Source organism: Podarcis filfolensis, assembly GCF_964270895.1.
Source record: "Podarcis filfolensis genome assembly, chromosome: 4".
NCBI classification, from domain to species: Eukaryota; Metazoa; Chordata; class Lepidosauria; order Squamata; family Lacertidae; genus Podarcis; species Podarcis filfolensis.
Genome location: NC_139607.1, coordinates 95,452,090 through 95,469,417, shown reverse-complemented (window position 1 = coordinate 95,469,417; position 17,328 = coordinate 95,452,090). Strand labels below are relative to the sequence as shown.

Here is a 17,328-nt window from a genome sequence, read left to right as displayed (position 1 = left end):
CATCCTGAAGCAAAGTTCTTAACATGAAGCACTATTTCTGGTTTAGCCGAGTCTGTAACCTGAAGCGTATGTAACCCCAGGTACCACTGTACAGATCCAGGCTGAAAACTCCATTGAATAAATTATTCTTGGGCGGAGGTTAGCCGGTTTAGGAATATTTAATATAAATCCACCACTTCCAGGATAAAAAGAAAAGGTAAAGGACCCCTGGATAGCCACAGCGGGTGGATTCAAACTGCCAACCTTCTGATCAGCAAGCCCAGTGGTTTACACCACAGTACCACCCACTTTGTGGCTGACTCAACCTAGGTCCTTAGCAAGCAGCACCAAATTTATCACCAAAATGAAAGAAAGCTGGAATAATTGTTCCGCCTCATCCCAACCCGTCTCCCAGGACCTCTCTCTGCCCTCCACCAAGCTGTTACTCTCGGGGGGGGGGGCTGGAAAAGAGCCCAGACTCTCCCCTCCCCCCTCCCACAGATGTTCCGTTCTCTGCATCCATCTGCTGAAACTTTCTGCCTCCCCCCCCCCCGCCGCAACCACTTGCCACCTCCTCCTCCTGTCCCTAACATACAAACCCAACCCCTCCAGATACAGTGGTACCTCGGGTTACAGACGCTTCAGGTTACAGACTCCGCTAACCCAGAAATAGTACCTCGGGTTAAGAACTTTGCTTCAGGATGAGAACAGAAATCGCACAGCGGCAGCGGGAGGCCCCATTAGCTAAAGTGGTGTTTCAGGTTAAGAACAGTTTCAGGTTAAGAACGGAGCTCCGGAGCGAGTTAAGTTCTTAACCCGAGATACCACTGTACCTCTGTTTTTGAAAGACTGCCCCCCCTTTATCCTTGCCTGCAGTACACACACGCACACATCTCTCCTTGCAAAGTTGCACCCTCATTTCACGAGCATAGCCAGGATTTTTGTTAGGAGGGGGCCTAACAAGTTGATGAGCTGTTTGGGGGAAATCTCCCCCAAAAGCTTTTTTATTGGGGGGGGGGAGATGGGTGACAGGCTTCTGCTGGGGGGGGGGAGCAGAACATCAGTTAATTACCGTATTTTTCGCTCTATAAGACGCACCAGACCACAAGACGCACCTAGAGCTGGACCATAAAGAAGGCTGATTGCCAAAGAATGGATGCTTTTGAATTCTGGTGCTGGAGGAGACTCTTGAGAGTCCCATGGACTGCAAGAAGATCAAACCGATCCATTCTGAAGGAAATCAGCCCTGAGTGCTCACTGGAAGGACAGATCCTAAAGCTGAGGCTCCAATACTTTGGCCACCTCATGAGAAGAGAAGACTCCCTGGAAAAGACCCTGATGTTGGGAAAGATGGAGGGCACAAGGAGAAGGGGACGACAGAGGACGAGATGGTTGGACAGTGTTCTCGAAGCTACCAGCATGAGTTTGACCAAACTGCGGGAGGCTGTGGAAGACAGGAGTGCCTGGCGTGCTCTGGTCCAGGGGTCACGAAGAGTCAGACACGACTAAACGACTAAACAACAACAACAACAGCCCCCCGCCCAACTCAGAGAGACGATCCCTGTGCGCCTCTCTCCGCGCGCGCGCAGCAGCAGCCCAAGCGCGCAACCTCTCCAAACCAGCAGCCCGGGCAGCTGGCGGCTGCCTTGGTTGGGCGCGCGGGGCGGAGCTGTGCACTTTGGAGACGCTCCCCGCCCGGGGAAGGCAGGGAAAGAGGAGTTGCAGCCGCCGCCGCCGCCGCCGTTCAGCTGGTGCCTTTGGAGAGGCAGCCGGCACATGCTAGCACAGAGCGCGCGCCCGCCCGCCTGGCCGCTGGAGAGGAGGAGATGCGGGGAAAGAAGGAGGGATTAGTGCATTGAAGGGGGAAGAAGAGGAGGAGGAGGAGGAGGGGTTGCATCGAGCAGAGGTGAAAGGCTGATCCCAGAGGGGTGTGTTTTGTGTGTGTGCGCGGAGAAAAGAGATCCAGTTCGCCTGCTGGGGACTTCCACAAAAAGAGACAAGCCGAGCAGCCGCGATTTTGCAAAGCGCTGGCCGGGGAGGCGGCAGCTGCTTCGGCTACTTCTGAAAGCTGCCTTGTGGATTCCATTCCTTGTGGATTCCATTGCAAGCCTCGCTTTTTTTCCTCCCCTTTCTTGCTCCATTGCCGGTTTGGTTGTATTTTTCTTTTTGAAATTGCGTCTTCCCAGCCCCGGTCTGCTCCGCTTGGCGAGGAGCTTGGCTGCCGAGGAGGAGACGGAAGCAGAGAAACCTCTCCTCCATTGCAAGTCTCCGAAGCCAAAAATTATAAAACAGGAAGGTGAGCGGCCGTCTGTGCTCTTCTTGCAAAACTTTCTGATTTTGGCAAGCCTCTTTTGGAAGTCTTTTTTGTGAGGGAAGGGGTGGAGGTCGGCGCTGGCTTGCTCTGCCGGCGACCCGAACTTGGGAAAGGGCGGGCGCGAATGCGAATTGGATTCGCATCGTTTGCGGAGAGCAGGCGCGGGGAGGGACTCTTTCCAGGTTGCAAGAGCTGGAGCAAGGCAGACAAAGGTGAGCTTTATGAAAGTTGCGCCGTGTTTTCCCCGGAGCTCGTTTCCCCTGACGGGAAGGCAGGCTCGCCACATCTCCTCCATCATGGGCACATTCAGACGTGCTAATGTCCTGCATCTTTCCCCCTTTCATTCATTCATTTTTTTATTTTTTTTACTCGATGCTAAACTACCACGTTGGATACCTTGTCTGTTTCCTATCCATCCATCCATGCTTGGGGTGGATTTTTAAAGCACCCATTTCTGTCCCCGGGGGTGGAACAAGCGTACACACACACGTACACGTGCTTTGAAACTTAAAGGGTCGGTTTCCAGAGAAACTGCGATGGAGTGAGCTGATCAAAACCGAGGGACGCCCTTGAAGCCGGTCTGTTCAAGAGAGGTGTGTGTGTGTGTTTGTGTATTTCTGTTTTCCCTTCCTGAAATTAAAGGCATTCATTATTTTCCAGGACTTTTGCAAAGTTCTGGCTTAAGAAAGGATGCTTTCAAATGGGACTGCTTTCTTGCCAGCTGGGTGAAGAGCTTAAAACATTTCATTGCGAAGAAGCTGTTATTATTATTATTATTAAATTGCCTTGCCGGTGTGTTTATTAGCCTTGGATGCCGCTAACACGTGTTAGTGTGTGGAATGAATTCATTTGATTCCTTTGGGCTGATTCCTTAGGTGTTTAGGTAGCTACATACTGTACTTAAGACATTTAAAGTGTACAAGTCAAACATTGTAAGGTGGAGAACGGGTCATTAAAACAAAGGGGGAAATGTGTGTTTGTATGTACACACACACACACTGGCCTGTTGGTCTACTCTGCACGCACCCAGCGATGGCTTGCACATGTGAACGGACCAGGAACAGAATTTCGAAATGCATTTGCTTGTCAGCAGGGTCACTTCAGTCATGTAGCTGCGAGGGATCGAGACATGTGGGTGGTGGAATAAGGTGGTACGGATCTGAAATGGGGAATGGACTGTACCGCTGGAGGTCGGAGTTCGTGTTTTTGGATGCTCCCTGCTGGCAAGTTTCTGCGCAAGGTGCAGGCTCACCTGGAACATTAACCCCCACGTGTATCTGTTTCCTTTTTTAAAAAGCAAATAAGTGGGGCGGTGGGGGAATAATGATTTGAGCAAGCATTTGAAAATGGCCCCTCCTTATTCCAGTTGGGACGCGGTTGGCGCTGTGGGTTAAACCACAGAGCCTAGAACTTGCCGATCAGAAGGTCGGCGGTTCGAATCCCCGCGACGGGTGAGCTCCCGTTGCTCGGTCCCTGCTCCTGCTAACCAAGCAGTTCGAAAGCACGTCAAAGTGCAAGTAGATAAATAGGTACCACTCTGGCGGGAAGGTAAACGGCGTTTCCATGCGCTGCTCTGGTTCGCCAGAAGCGGCTTAGTCATGCTGGCCACATGACCCGGAAGCTGTACGCCGGCTCCCTCGGCCAATAAAGCGAGATGAGTGCTGCAACCACAGAGTCAGCCACGACAGGACCTAATGGTCAGGGGTCCCTTTACCTTTGCTTTTATTCCAGTTGTACAATCCGCTCTGCCACTCCAAGGATTAGCAGAATTGAGTTTCATATTGTCCATCTTTCACTAGCCTGGTTCCCTTCCGATGTTTCGGACTAACAGCCTGTAGAGCTCAGTTTGTGAGAGCGTGGTGCTGATAATGGCAACCTTGCAGGTTTGATTCCCATGCAGGACAACTGCATATCCCTGCATTGTAGGGGGTTGGGCTGGATGACCCTCGAGGTCCCTTCCGACTCTAGGATTCTTCGATTCTGCAAACCATCTGGAAGCGGGTCTGGAAGGAGCTCCCTTCAGTGTTTCAGACGGGGCAGTTCCCATCCCTACCTGTAAGTGCCAGGATTTAACCTGGTGCCTTCTGCATGCCAGGCAGGTACTCCAGAACCATAAGCTCATAAGAATCCGCCTTCGACTGAGTCAGACATAAGTGGGTCTCCTGAGCTTCAGACAGCTGCCCTTCCCAGCCCTACCTTAAGACGCTGGGTTTGGAAAATGGGTCCTTCTGCACTCCAAGCATGTGCACTGCCTCTGAGTTGCTGGGTCCCTTCCGTTGCCTCACTGAGCTGTGCGTGTGGAGAAATCCGGTGGTACCAATGTGAACCAATTTCTTTCTTCTCTGACGATCCCTCATAGCTGAGTAAGATCATCTTCCATTTCAGGGTTTTAGCAGTGAGTCTGTCAGTGGCTGTGGAGGCCAATTCTGGATCCACACGTCCTTCCACAGTGGGGACATTAGTTTCCGGGCAGGAGTTGATCACGGTGTGGATTTGCCAAGCGTGCCTTCCTTTTAGCGTGTTTCTGCCTTGCGTCCTGAGTTCGAGTGTCTTCAAAGCCCATGACACCTTTGGGAAAGGCTGTTCTCCATCAGGGAGGAGGTTTCGTCTCCTGTCAAGTCTGAGAGGAAATTCAGCTGGGTGAGGAAACCTGCCTTCCCACAGCAAATGAAATTGGCTAGACAGTGGTACCTTGGTTCTCAAACGCCTTGGTACTCAAGCAACTTGGAACCCAAACGCTGCAAACCCGGAAGTAAGTGTCCTGGTTTGCGAACTTTTTCCGGAATCTGAACTTGCTCCGTTTTGAGTGTTACGCTTCCGATTTGAGTTCCACACTTCCAATTTGAGTGTTACTCTGACGTCTGTCTGTTTTTGCTATTTATTTTATGCTTTTGTTTTTGCGGCTCTTTTTATTTTGTTTTTGTGACTGTGTGGAACAACTCGGTCCAGCTATCGATTGATTGATTGTGTGACTGCAGCACATTGTTTATCACTTTCATTTTACAGATCAGCGGTCTCGTTAGATAGTGAAATTCATGTCAAATTGCTGTTTTAGGGGTTGTTTTTAAAAGTCTGGAACGGATCGATCCGTTTTGCATTACTTTCTATGGGAAAGCGCAGCTTGGTTTTGGAACGCTTTTGGTTTTGGAACGGATTAAGTCTGAGAATCAAGGTACCACTTGAACTGCTCCTTTCCTTTTGCTCTCTCTCTCCACTTTCTGATCTGGGTTTCTCCTCTTCCTGGAAGTGCGCTAGCAATTGCCACGGTGGCTGCAAGTAATATGATCGGCGGCTGGCGTTCTGGTGCCTTCCTCCAGTGCCCAGTCTTTGCTTTCAAACATTGCCCCCTTCTCTGCTTTCATGACCACTCACCCACCCACAGCAAACCTCCACCTTGCAGTTTACCCTCCGCTCTCTCCCTTCTCCTTCCTCCCCCCACCCCATCCCCCAAACAGGCCAAATTATCGGGAAAAGAGTTGTGAAAGTGAGTAGGGGGCTGCTTCTGGGACCTTTGCTGTAAAAACTTCCCTAGTAAGTTATGACAGGATTAAAGGGATTCCTGAATTGAGGGAGGGGAAACCCCTTCTCGGAACACAAAGCTTGAGAGAGATTAAAAAGTTTGCTCTTGGGAGATAAGCCCAGACATGTCAATTGCCCTGTCTGGTTTGAAATTCCAGGACGTAAAAATAGAGATCTTGGCTGGGTTTGGGTGCAATGCTTGAGTTTCTGCGCCAAAGAAGAAAGCAGGAATCGCTCGGAGTTTTAGAATTTCCTGTCTTTGATGTAAGAAGAGATCGGTCCTGTATATCTGAAGGAGCGTCTCCATCCCCATCGTTCAGCCCGGACGCTGAGGTCCAGTGCCGAGGGCCTTCTGGCGGTTCCCTCATTGCAAAAAGTGAGGTTACAGGGAACCAGGCAGAGGGCCTTCTCGGTAGTGGCGCCTGCCCTGTGGAACGCCCTCCCAGCAGATGTCAAAGCAGTAAATAACTATTTTACTTTTAAAAGACAACTGAAGGCAGCCCTCTTTAGGGAAGTTTTTAATGTCTGATGCTGTACTGTTTTTAATATTCAGTTGGAAGCCGCCCAGAGTGGCTGGGGAAACCCAGCCAGATGGGCGGGGTATAAATAATAAATTATTATTATTATCATTGTTTCATTTTTTTACACGGCACATTCCTTGGAGGTTTTTAAGCAGAGGCTGGATGGCCATCTGTCCTGGATGCTTCAGCTGAGATTCCTGCATTGCAGGGGGTTGGACTAGATGATCCCTGAAAGTCCCTTCCAACTCTACGATTCTCTGATTCACTGCCTGTGGTGCCTTGCTGTATTGTGCCCAGACTAGGAGAGGTGGGTCCCTGCTCTCTAGGAATCTACAATCTGAAATTGTCATTGGGGAATCCAGAATAATTATAAATAATAATAATAATAATAATAATAATAATACAGTGGTACCTCTGGATGTGAACGGGATCCGTTCCGGAGCCCCGTTCGCATCCTGAAGTGAACGCAAACCGCGTCCGTGTGTCTGCACATGCGCAGGTCACAATTCGCATGACTTCATTTTGACCGTCTGCGCATGTGCGAGCGGCGAAACCCGGATGTAACGCGCTCCATTACTTCTGGGTCGCCGCAGCACGCAACCTGAAAATACTCATCCCAAAGCTACTTCAACCTGAGGTATGACTGTACAGTCATACCTCATGTTATGTCCGCTTTATGTTACGTTTTTTCAGGTTACGTTCCCGCGGCGACCCAGAAGCACGGGAAAGAGTTGCTTCCGGGTTTCGCCGCATGCACAGAAGCGCAAAATGATGTCACGTGCATGCACAGAAGCGGCGAATTGCAACCCGCGCGTTCTCAGATACCCCGCTGCGGGTTGCATTCTTTTCATGCTGCGAACGGGCCTCCAGAACAGATCCCATTCGCAACCAGAGGTACCACTGTAATAATAATAATAATAATAATAATAATAATAATAATAATAATAATATTTTATTTGTACCACACCCTCACCAGCCGGAGCCAGGCTCAAGGCGGCTAACATCATAAAACTAACACAGTATACAAAGAGCATAAGAACATTGTTGTTGTTTAGTCGTTTAGTCGTGTCTTCGTGACCCCATGGACCAGAGCACGCCAGGCACTCCTGTCTTCCACTGCCTCCTGCAGTTTGGTCAAACTCATGCTGGTAGCTTCAAGAACACTGTCCAACCATCCTGTCCTTTGCTGTCCCCTTCTCCTTGTGCCCTCCATTGTTCCCAACATCAGGGTCTTCTCCAGGGAGTCTTCTCTTCTCATGAGGTGGCCAAAGTCTTAGAGCCTCAACTTCACAATCTGTCCTTCCAGTGAGCACTCAGGGCTGATTTCCTTCAGAATGGATAGGTTTGATCTTCTTGCAGTCCATGGGACTCTCAAGAGTCTCCTCCAGCACCAGAATTCAAAAGCATCAATTCTTCGGCGATCAGCCTTCTTTATAGTCCATAAGAACATAAAAACAGGCAAAGGAAGATAAACAGGCATGAGTGTCAAGTGAGAAAATAGCATGGCATGTCCTTCAAGGCGGGTGGCTCTGCTAGGTTGGACCAGCTGGGCCTTCTCAGTGGTGGCTCCCTGTTTGTGAAATATCCTCCCCCAGGGTGGCCCACCTGGCAGAGTCATTGTCTATGTTCAGGCACCAGGCAAAGCCGTTTTTATTTACCCAGGACTTATTTGCCCTCAACTTGGAGGGTTATTGGATAAGTGTATGGCCTCTCATGCTTTTGGTGGCGTGAGTTGGATATGTCTTTTTGTGACTATTTGCGCTTGCACTTTGTAGGTTTTGGTTTTATCCTTGTTCCTGCGCACAGTGATATTTGTTGCTATTTCTTGTTTTGCATTGCAAGTCGCTTCGAGACACTTTGTGGTAGCAGATGATGGGAGCTGGTCAAGTGTCTGGGTGGGCAGCTAGCAGCGAGGGACGAGGACGCCGCTCCGGTTTCTGCGGCGGTAGACAGGGGAAGAAGCTGACCTGAAAAAGTTGTGCCCACGGATACTAATATGGGTGCCCCCTGCGATCCTATTGCAAGGAGTTGCACTAGAACTGCCCCTCAGTGGTACCCAGCAACTCTGCAGTTCTGTGATCCTATGCATGTAGGCGAGTCAAGGCCTAGATTTCCAGCATGGAGAGAATTCATGTCTCTGCAAGAAAAATGATAATAACCGTCATATTTAAAGAAAACCTCCGGTGAACTTTGCAACCAGGCAAGAAAATGAGGGAAGGTTTATTAGTCATGCCTTAGTCAAAAGGAAGTCCGAGACAGATTAATCAACCCTGAACCATTGTGCATTTGGGGTTTTTTTTTGGGGGGGGGTATTTAAAAAAAATAAACAGACGGAAGCCTTATTCTGCTGATTCAGAAACCGAAAACAGGCTGTGCATACCTTTAATGCACATTCTTTCCCTCAAAGAGTTCTGGGCAATGTCAATTAGTCCTCTCAGGGTTAAGAGGTCCCAGCAGCCCTTAAAGAATTCTTTGAGGGGAAAACATATGGTTTAAAGATATATAAAGGTGTACACAGCTTTGGTCTGCGTTAGCCTTAATAGAAGAAGCATGACAAATTCTGCATAGAGGTGCAAAACCACCACACATTTAGGGCTCCCTTCCATCCAATCTGTGCATCGCTTCTGCATGGTCTGAAGAAGTCCAGAAAAGACTAACAGGAACAAGAAAATGCAGAATAAAATATATAAATCAAAAATGCATAAAGCAATTATACTGAAACAGCAATGGGGGCCAGGTCCGTGTTACTATTAGCATGTAAAGCCCACCTGCTAAAAGCATTTTTGCTTAAGACAAGCCTACCCAGATATTTAGAACGTTGGTGCGAGTTTTAATCTGTTTGTAGTTTGTTGTTATTTTAACTTTCCTAAAGTCTTACTGGCAATTTTATTGTTTCGTGTTTGTTCCTGCAAACCGATTTGAGGTTTCTTTACAATCAAGCGGTGTTCGAAATTGATGAAATGACTGAAAACAAACAAACAGCAGCCTAAAATAACCCCTGCACCCATCCAAACAATAAAAAAGGTAAAGGGACCCCTGACCATTAGGTCCAGTCGTGGCCGACTCTGGGGTTGCAGCGCTCATCTCGCTTTATTGGCCGAGGGAGCCGGTGTACAGCTTCTGGGTCATGTGGCCAGCATGACTAAGCCGCTTCTGGTGAACCAGAGCAGTGCACGGAAACGCCATTTACCTTCCCGCCGGAGCGGTACCTATTTATCTACTTGCACTTTGACGTGCTTTCGAACTGCTAGGTGGGCAGGAGCAGGGACCGAGCAACGGGAGCTCACCCCATCGCAGGGATTTGAACCGCCAACCTTCTGATCAGCAAGTCCTAGGCTCTGTGGTTTAACTCACAGTGCCACCCGCGTCCCTTATCCAAACAATAAACCACCCCAAAACACACTGTTACTTATTTTCCCAGGCATTTGGAGAGAACCATGTATTTGTCTGTCATCCCTGAGGCTGTAATGTTTGCCAGGGAGGCTTTCCTGGGAAGAACATCCCACATTGGGGCCACCCCGGAAGAGACCTCTCATCTCACTACCCTCTGAGCATCTCTTGGGAGGCGGTGCCCTTGGTGAACATCCCTCTTCCTCGTTCTCCTTGCAGCAACCAAGGATACGCGTCAGACAAAGTTAGAGTTGTCTCCCTTGGTCTAGTAGAGCTCTGTTGACCCTTCTCCTTCCAGACTTGGGGAGAGGCAGGTTCCCCATTCATGAATGTTGTCTTCTTCTTTGGTGATCCCTCGTAGCCGAGTAAGATTGTCTTCCATGAACACAGTCTTAACAGTGAGTCCGTAAGTGACTGTGGAGGCCAATTCTGGATCCACACGTCCTTCCACAGTGGGGACATTGGTTTCCGGCAGGAGTTGATCACGGTGAGGGTTTGTCAAGCGTGCCTTCCTCTTAGCACGTTTCTCCCTTTCGTCCTGAATTTGAGCGTCTTCAAAGCCCATGACACCTTTGGTAAAGGCTGTTCTCCAACTGGAGCGCTCTCATGCCAGTGTTTCCCAGTTGTCGGTGTTTATACTACATTTTTAAAGATTTGCCTTGAGAGAGTCTTTGAACCTCTTTTGTTGACCACCAGCATTACGCTTTCCATTTTGGAATAGAGTACAGTGGTACCTCGGGTTACATACACTTCAGGTTACAGACTCTGCTAACCCAGAAATAGTACCTCGGGTTAAGAACTTTGCTTCAGGATGAGAACAGAAATAATGCGGCGGCGGCAGCAGTGGGAGGCCCCATTAGCTAAAGTGGTGCTTCAGGTTAAGCACAGTTTCAGGTTAAGAACGGACCTCCGGAACGAATTAAGTACGTAACCAGAGGTACCACTGTAGTTGCTTTGGAAGCCGATAATCAGGCATCCGCACAACATTGAACTGAACAAAACTGATGTCAAAAAATCATTGCTTTGACATGGGTGATATTTGCTTCTTCCAACACACTGGCATTAGTTAGCCTGTGAATGTCGTAGTGTTGGCTCACTGTGCGATTGTTCATAGTACAGGATTCCAAGCCATGTTCCTTGGAAAATTCTCTGGGGGGCAATGAGATGATCAACGATGATGGATGAACGTCCTTGAAAGACCATCTGCCCCACCCTGCTGAACTTCCTTTGCAAATGCGCGGCTACAGAGGAGGGATGGATGTGTCCTAAGATGTACTTTTGGTCAATAGAGGGTGATGTCCTGCAAGCCTGGCTGGTAATTATTGCAAGTGGGACTTGCAACAAAATTTCGCAGTGCATCCTTGCCTCCTAACAGGAGTGCTCATCTTTGAGGTATCAGCCAGCTGTGCTCTTCTCCATCAGATCATCCCCCCAGTCTTCTGTTTTTAGGAGAGCTTGATGGATCAGGCCAGTGGCTCACCCAGTCCAACATCCTGTTCTTGCAGTGACCACCCAGATGCCAGTGAGAAACCAGGTCCTTGAACACAAGAGCAATTCTCCCCTCTTGCAGTTTCCATCAACTGAAGCATTGCTCTAGCTGTGGAGGCAGAATGTAGCCACCATAAATGGTCTACAGTGTTCATCAGCTCGAGGCTCCGTACAAGTTGCAGCCCATGCTCTTGGCTGCTGTGTTACACCATCTCTTTGCAGGGTGGGGACACAACTAATATTTACATGCAGTCGAGGTCACTGTGGCTTCCAGCAACTGCTATTCTGAAGCAAAAGGTAAAGGGACGCGGGTGGCGCTGTGGTCTAAACCACTGAACCTCTTGGCCTTGCTGATCAGAAGGTCAGCGGTTCGAATCCCCGTGACGGAGTGAGCTCCTGTTGCTCGGTCCCAGCTCCTGCCAACCTACCAGTTCAAAAGCACGCCAGCGCGAGTAGATAAATAGGTACCGCTGCAGCGGGAAGGTAAACGGCGTTTCCGTGCGCTCTGGCTTCCGTCACGGAGTCCCGTTGTGACAGAAGCGGTTTAGTCCTGCTGGCCACATGACCCGGAAAGCTGTCTGTGGACAAATGCCGGCTCCCTCGGCCTGAAAGCAAGATGAGCGCTGCAACCCCATAGTTGCCTTTGACTGGACTTAGCCATCCAGGGGTCCTTTACCTTTACCTATTCTGAAGCCTCCAACTGTTGCAGATTCGATCCCCTTATGGACCACATGCCTGGCAGGATGTCTCTTCCAACTCTACGATTCTATAATCCCACTTCAGTTGTTGTCCTCAAAATCTTAGTATTCAACCCTGACCTGCCCTCAGCTTGCTGAAAACTCCCCTTGTATTTTTAGACGGCCTCCTTTTCCGTCAGCTCTCACACCTGAGTTTGCTGTTAAGAGGGAGTGATGGTTTTGTTGCAGTGTTTCCTTGGTTCACCTGTGGCTGAAAAGAAAAGTAAGCGTTAAAGCCAAATATCCCATAGCTCACGTCTTGTAGCATTGTCTGTTTGTTGGTGGGCGTGGCGGACATTTTTAAAAAATACAGCCAGTTCTGCAGGAGGATACTCCGTGCAACTAAAGGCTTGATCTGGGAGAAGGATTTTTTTGGGATAACTTAAGTAGCCATGGAAGGACGCAGGTGGCACTGTGGGTTAAACCACAGAGCCTAGGACTTGCCGATCAGAAGGCTGGTGGTTCAAATCCCCGCGACGGGGTGAGCTCCCATTCCTCGGTCTCTGCTCCTGCCAACCTAGCAGTTCGAAAGTATGTCAAAGTGCAAGTAGATAAATAGGTACCACTCCAGCAGGAAGGTAAACGGCGTTTCCATGTGCTGCTCTGGTTCGCCACAAGCAGCTTAGTCATGCTGGCCAAGCTGTTCGCCGGCTCCCTCGATCTATAAAGCAAGATGAGCGCCACAACCCCAGAGTCAGCCACGCCTGGACCTAATGGTCAGGAGGCCCTTTACCTTTACCTAAGTAGCCATGGCCTGCTGTAAGCTATAAGGGTGCTGCAATCTCTACTCTCCCAGAACTGAAGGGTTGTCGTAGGCCTCTGTCTCAGCCCAGTTTGCAATGGGATACAGGCAATGGATAACAATGCACAATTGTACCTTCTCAGGGTGAGTCTAATCCAGGCATCCCCAAACTCAGCCCTCCAGATGTTTTGGGACTACAACTCCCATCATCCCTAGCTAACAGGACCAGTGGCCAGGGATGATGGGAACTGTAGTTGCAAAAACATCTGGAGGGCCGAGTTTGGGGGTGCCTGGTCTAGTCTCTAGTGCTTCTGCACAGTACAGCAGCATTCTTGAAAACCACTCAGAGCCTGGCCTGCAGTTTTCCGTGTGAACTACACTGCAGGGGTCCTGTTAAGTCACCTCTTCTTATGACTGTTCCAATCTTCAGCCTGGAGCTGCATTTGCTTTGGCAGGGATTTTAGAAAAATTGCACCACAGTGTTACCTTGGTTCTCAAACTTAATCCATTCTGGAAGTCTGTTCCAAAACCAAAAGCGTTCCGAAACCAAGGTGCGCTTTCCCGTAGAAAGTAATGCAAAACGGATTAATCTGTTCCAGACTTTAAAAAACAACCCCCGAAACAGCAATTTGACATGAATTTTGCTATCTAAGGAGACCATTGATCCATAAAATGAAAGCAATAAACAATGTACTGCAGTCACACAACCAATCAATTAGTAGCTGAACTGGGTTCCACACAGTCACAAAAAAGAGCTGCGAAAACAAAAACGCAAAATAAAAAGCAAAAACAGACATACCTCAGCGTAACACTCAAATTGGATGTGTGGCACTCAAAACGAAGCATGTTCAGCTTCTTAAAAAAGTTCACAAACCGGAACACTTACTTCTCGGTTTGCAGCATTCGGGTTCCAAGTTGTTTGAGTATCAAGGCGTTTGAGAACCAAGGTACCACTGTAAATAATAACTGTGTTGCAGAAGGAGCTCTTCTCCCTGCTGCTACATTTAGTGATTTTTGTGTTCGGAACAAAAAAAACACGTTACCGGTTCCAGCTGCATTAAAGTCTTTACTTTTTCTAACTAACCCTCGTTGGTGCCTATAGACAGCTCTCTTTTCCATCCCTGGGAACATTTAAAAATAGCCTCTCACTGTGAGCCAGGAAGTGAGACCTATCCAGACAATGAGATTGTTCTTTCCGTATATCTCTGTGTCTCTGTCCTCCTGTTCCAGCCACCGCAGGGAAGGCTTTGACTTCCACCAGTCTGTCTCATCCTCTTTTCAAACCACCTAAGTTGGTGGCTATCCGTGAAGCCCATTCTGCAGATTAACAATGGTCTGTGCCTTCCTCCTTTCTGTCTAGCCTGAATCATCCAACGCTCCTTTTTATTATTATTGTATGTTCCTGAGTTCCATTGTTAGGGAAAGAAATCTCTGCACCATAATTTTATACGCTCCTGGTCATGGTTCCCCCATCTTACCCTCCTTAACCCCAACTTAAAAAGGGAGAATTGCACCTTGATCATTTTTGGATGGCTATTTCTGAACTTTTTCCAGCTTGGCCAGGAACAGGACAGGAGGCTGGAGTAGATGAGCTGTTGGTCCCATCCATCTGCAGACTTCTTCTCCTGAACTCCTGATTCCATCTATCTTCCTTGCCACTGAACGCAAGCAGTTTTTCGATGACGCATGGGACTTTTCCCACTCTCCCTTAGCTGGTTCCTTTGGCTTTCCTCCTCCACTGGCCCTCCTGTGGAGGGAGGAGGAGGCGGCAGCGTTTGTGCAAAGGAGGGGTTTGTGCAAAGGAGGGGCCTGCGCACACTTTTTTGAAGACAAGTATTCCTTTTACATTTGTCTTCGCAGTTTCTTGAGAGTTTCAAGCCAAGCGATGCAGACACACACACAGAGAGAAGGCCGGCCGTGTGTCACTTTTTGGCTGGTTCTTTTAGTCAATTCCTCACCAATTTTATATATATATAGTTTTTTTAACATATTAAACAATGAAGTTCAAACTTGTTTATAAGAAAATACAAAACACGATTGTACAGAAAAGGAGAAGAGAAAAAGGAACAGAGAAAGAGACCCTTTATCACATTATTTTGTGCCAGATTTTGGATGAAGTACAGTAGTACCTCGGGTTACATACACTTCAGGTTACAGACTCCGCTACCCCAGAAATAGTACCTCGAGTTAAGAACTTTGCTTCAGGATGAGAACAGAAATCGTGCTCCGGTGGCGTGGCAGCAGCAGGAGCCCCATTAGCTAAAGTGCTGCTTCAGGTTAAGAATAATTTCAGGTTAAGAACGGACCTCCGGAACGAATTAAGTACTTAACCCGAGGTACCACTGCAAAATGATTTTGGAGCACCGAGACTTATATTTTTTGCAGGGGGGGCGGTTTGCAGGGAGACAGACACCCCAAAGCAGGTAGGCACGGATATAAGATCGGAAACGTGAAATTCAGACTGCAGTGAGGCCCTTTGACAATCCGCGCCTTGCGACATGCTTACTCAGAAGTAAGTTCCGCTCAGCAAAGTGAGGTTCCCTTCCTGCTTTGTCTGCTTACAGCCAAGGCTTGATATTTGTCTTATCTCTGTGGTTTTGCTATGTAGCTGCGCTGCAAGAGTGCCTGCCTGGCAGAATTTGGCTCAGCGGGCTATTTGAAATAATCCTTCGTTTGGGACGGAAATAGATGTGTGCATGGCTTGAAATGCAGGCCAGCGTCTGCCCTTCCCTGTCGATAAACTTTAATGAGTCCCGCAGAGACAAAAGTTGCTGTTTCTCCGGTGGCATATAGTCATACGCTGGGCAGTATGGTATAGTGGATAGAGCAGCCTCCCTCCTCCCCGGCAACCTGGTGGTTTTGGATCACACTCTCAGCCACAGCCAGGATGCAGTGTTAGAAATTAGCTGGGCGCGTTTTGCTACTGGCGCAGGTCCAAATACAGAGATTCCTGGGCACCAGGTTTGACCCCAGTTTATAAACCCCTCAGCCTTAGTCCATTTCCATTTCCATTCCCACTGAGTGTGTCTCTCCTCCTTGCATACCAGACAAGTGAATTGTTGTAAGAGCAAGTTGCAGTCAAGCAAGGTACATCTGTACAGTGGTACCTCGGGTTAAGTACTTAATTTGTTCCGGAGGTCCATTCTTAACCTGAAACTGTACTTAACCTGAAGCACCACTTTGGCTAATGGGGCCTCCTGCTGCCGCCGCGCCACTGCTGCACGATTTCTGTTCTCATCCTGAAGCAAAGTTCTTAACCCGAGGTACTATTTCTGGGTGAGTGGAGTCTGTAACCTGAAGCATATGCAACCCGAGGTACCACTGTACCTTGGTTGATGAACGCCTTGCAAGTCAAATGCTTTGGCTCCTGAACGCCGCAAACCCAGAAGCGACTGTTCCGGTTTTCGAATGTTCTTTTGGAAGCTGAATGTCCGGCGAGGCTTCCGATTGGCTGCAGGAGCTTCCTGCAGCCTATCAGAAGCTGCGCTTTGGTTTCTGAATGTTTTGGAAGTCGACCGGACTTCCAGAATGGATTCCGTCTGACTTTCGAGGTACGACTGTAGTTGAGATCATAGAATTGTAGCATTGGGGTGGACACCCCTGAGTTAATCCAACCCCCTGGTGAAAAGACATTCTGCTGTGGCGACTGCAACCTAGATTTCATGTGCCATCGGCACCTAGCTTGCATATCTGAGTTTCTAACACCTCCAGCATGTGATACCTAGGACTGATAGGAGTTCTAGTCCAAAACATCTACCGGGCCTCAGGTTGGGGGAGATTGGGATATAGTGTTGAATTCATAACTCATTCAAGGATTGAGCTTGGATCTGGGCTCTTGAAGTGGCCACATTCCTCCTGAATCTCCTTGGCCAATATCTTGGGGAGCCGATTTCCCCAGTAAATTAGAGTAAAAAGGTAAAGGGACCCCTGACCATTAGGTCTAGTCGTGGCTGACTCTGGGGTTGCGGCGCTCATCTCGCTTTATTGGCCAAGGGAGCCGGCATACAGCTTCTGGGTCATGTGGCCAGCATGACAGCCGCTTCTGGCGAACCAGAGCAGCACACGGAAACGCCGTTTACCTTCCCACCAGAGCAGTACCTATTGATCTACTTGTACTTTGACGTGCTTTCGAACTGCTAGGTTGGCAGGAGCAGGGACCGAGCAACGGGAGCTCACCCCATCGCGGGGATTCAAACCGCCGACCTTCTGATCGGCAAGTCCTAGGCTCTGTGGTTTAACCCACAGCGCCACCCGCGTCCCTTCAAAATTAGAGTATTCAAGTATTAAAGCCTGTTGCCTTCTTCCCAAAGCCCGGGAAGATTCCCAGCTTAGGGTGGGAGACGTGATGCTCATGCTTGTGATGTCAGGATGTCCCAGCGTTGGCCCCGCCCCGCCCCCGCCAATCACCCTCGCAAGCTGGCGCCTCTGCCCTTACAAAAAAATTCACCGCATGCCCCTGATCACAACCTCATTTGTGCAAGACCCGTGCAGGTGCTGGGGAACGTTTGCAAGGGGCGATGTTCAAGGCAGCCATGCAATTGTCCTGTCGTACGTTGTTTCCAATGTTTCGGCACAGAGACACACTCCCTTGTGTGCATCAGCCCCCCCAAGCCCCTCGTGGCACCACAATAGCCCTTT

General features: G+C 49.0%; 2 protein-coding genes across 4 annotated transcripts in view; both read left to right on the top strand.

The window, feature by feature from the left end:
- Positions 1-17,328, top strand: part of LOC310760832 (uncharacterized protein) — a 96,579-nt gene that overhangs the window by 27,388 nt on the left and 51,863 nt on the right. The window contains exon 1 of one of the 2 annotated variants that reach the window (XM_083610034.1): positions 4,780-4,839. The exons of the other annotated variant lie outside the window; for it this stretch is intronic. The gene's annotated coding sequence lies outside the window, so the exon portion shown is untranslated. Of the gene's footprint in view, positions 1-4,779; positions 4,840-17,328 lie in introns of those variants that run through there. 2 annotated transcript variants of the gene reach the window in all.
- TSKU (tsukushi, small leucine rich proteoglycan) overlaps positions 1,727-17,328 on the top strand; it is a 33,364-nt gene continuing 17,762 nt past the window's right edge. Inside the window, exon 1 of one of the 2 annotated variants that reach the window (XM_083610054.1) lies at positions 1,727-2,275. The gene's annotated coding sequence lies outside the window, so the exon portion shown is untranslated. Of the gene's footprint in view, positions 2,506-17,328 lie in introns of both variants that reach the window. The other variant, XM_083610055.1, reaches the window with a different exon arrangement.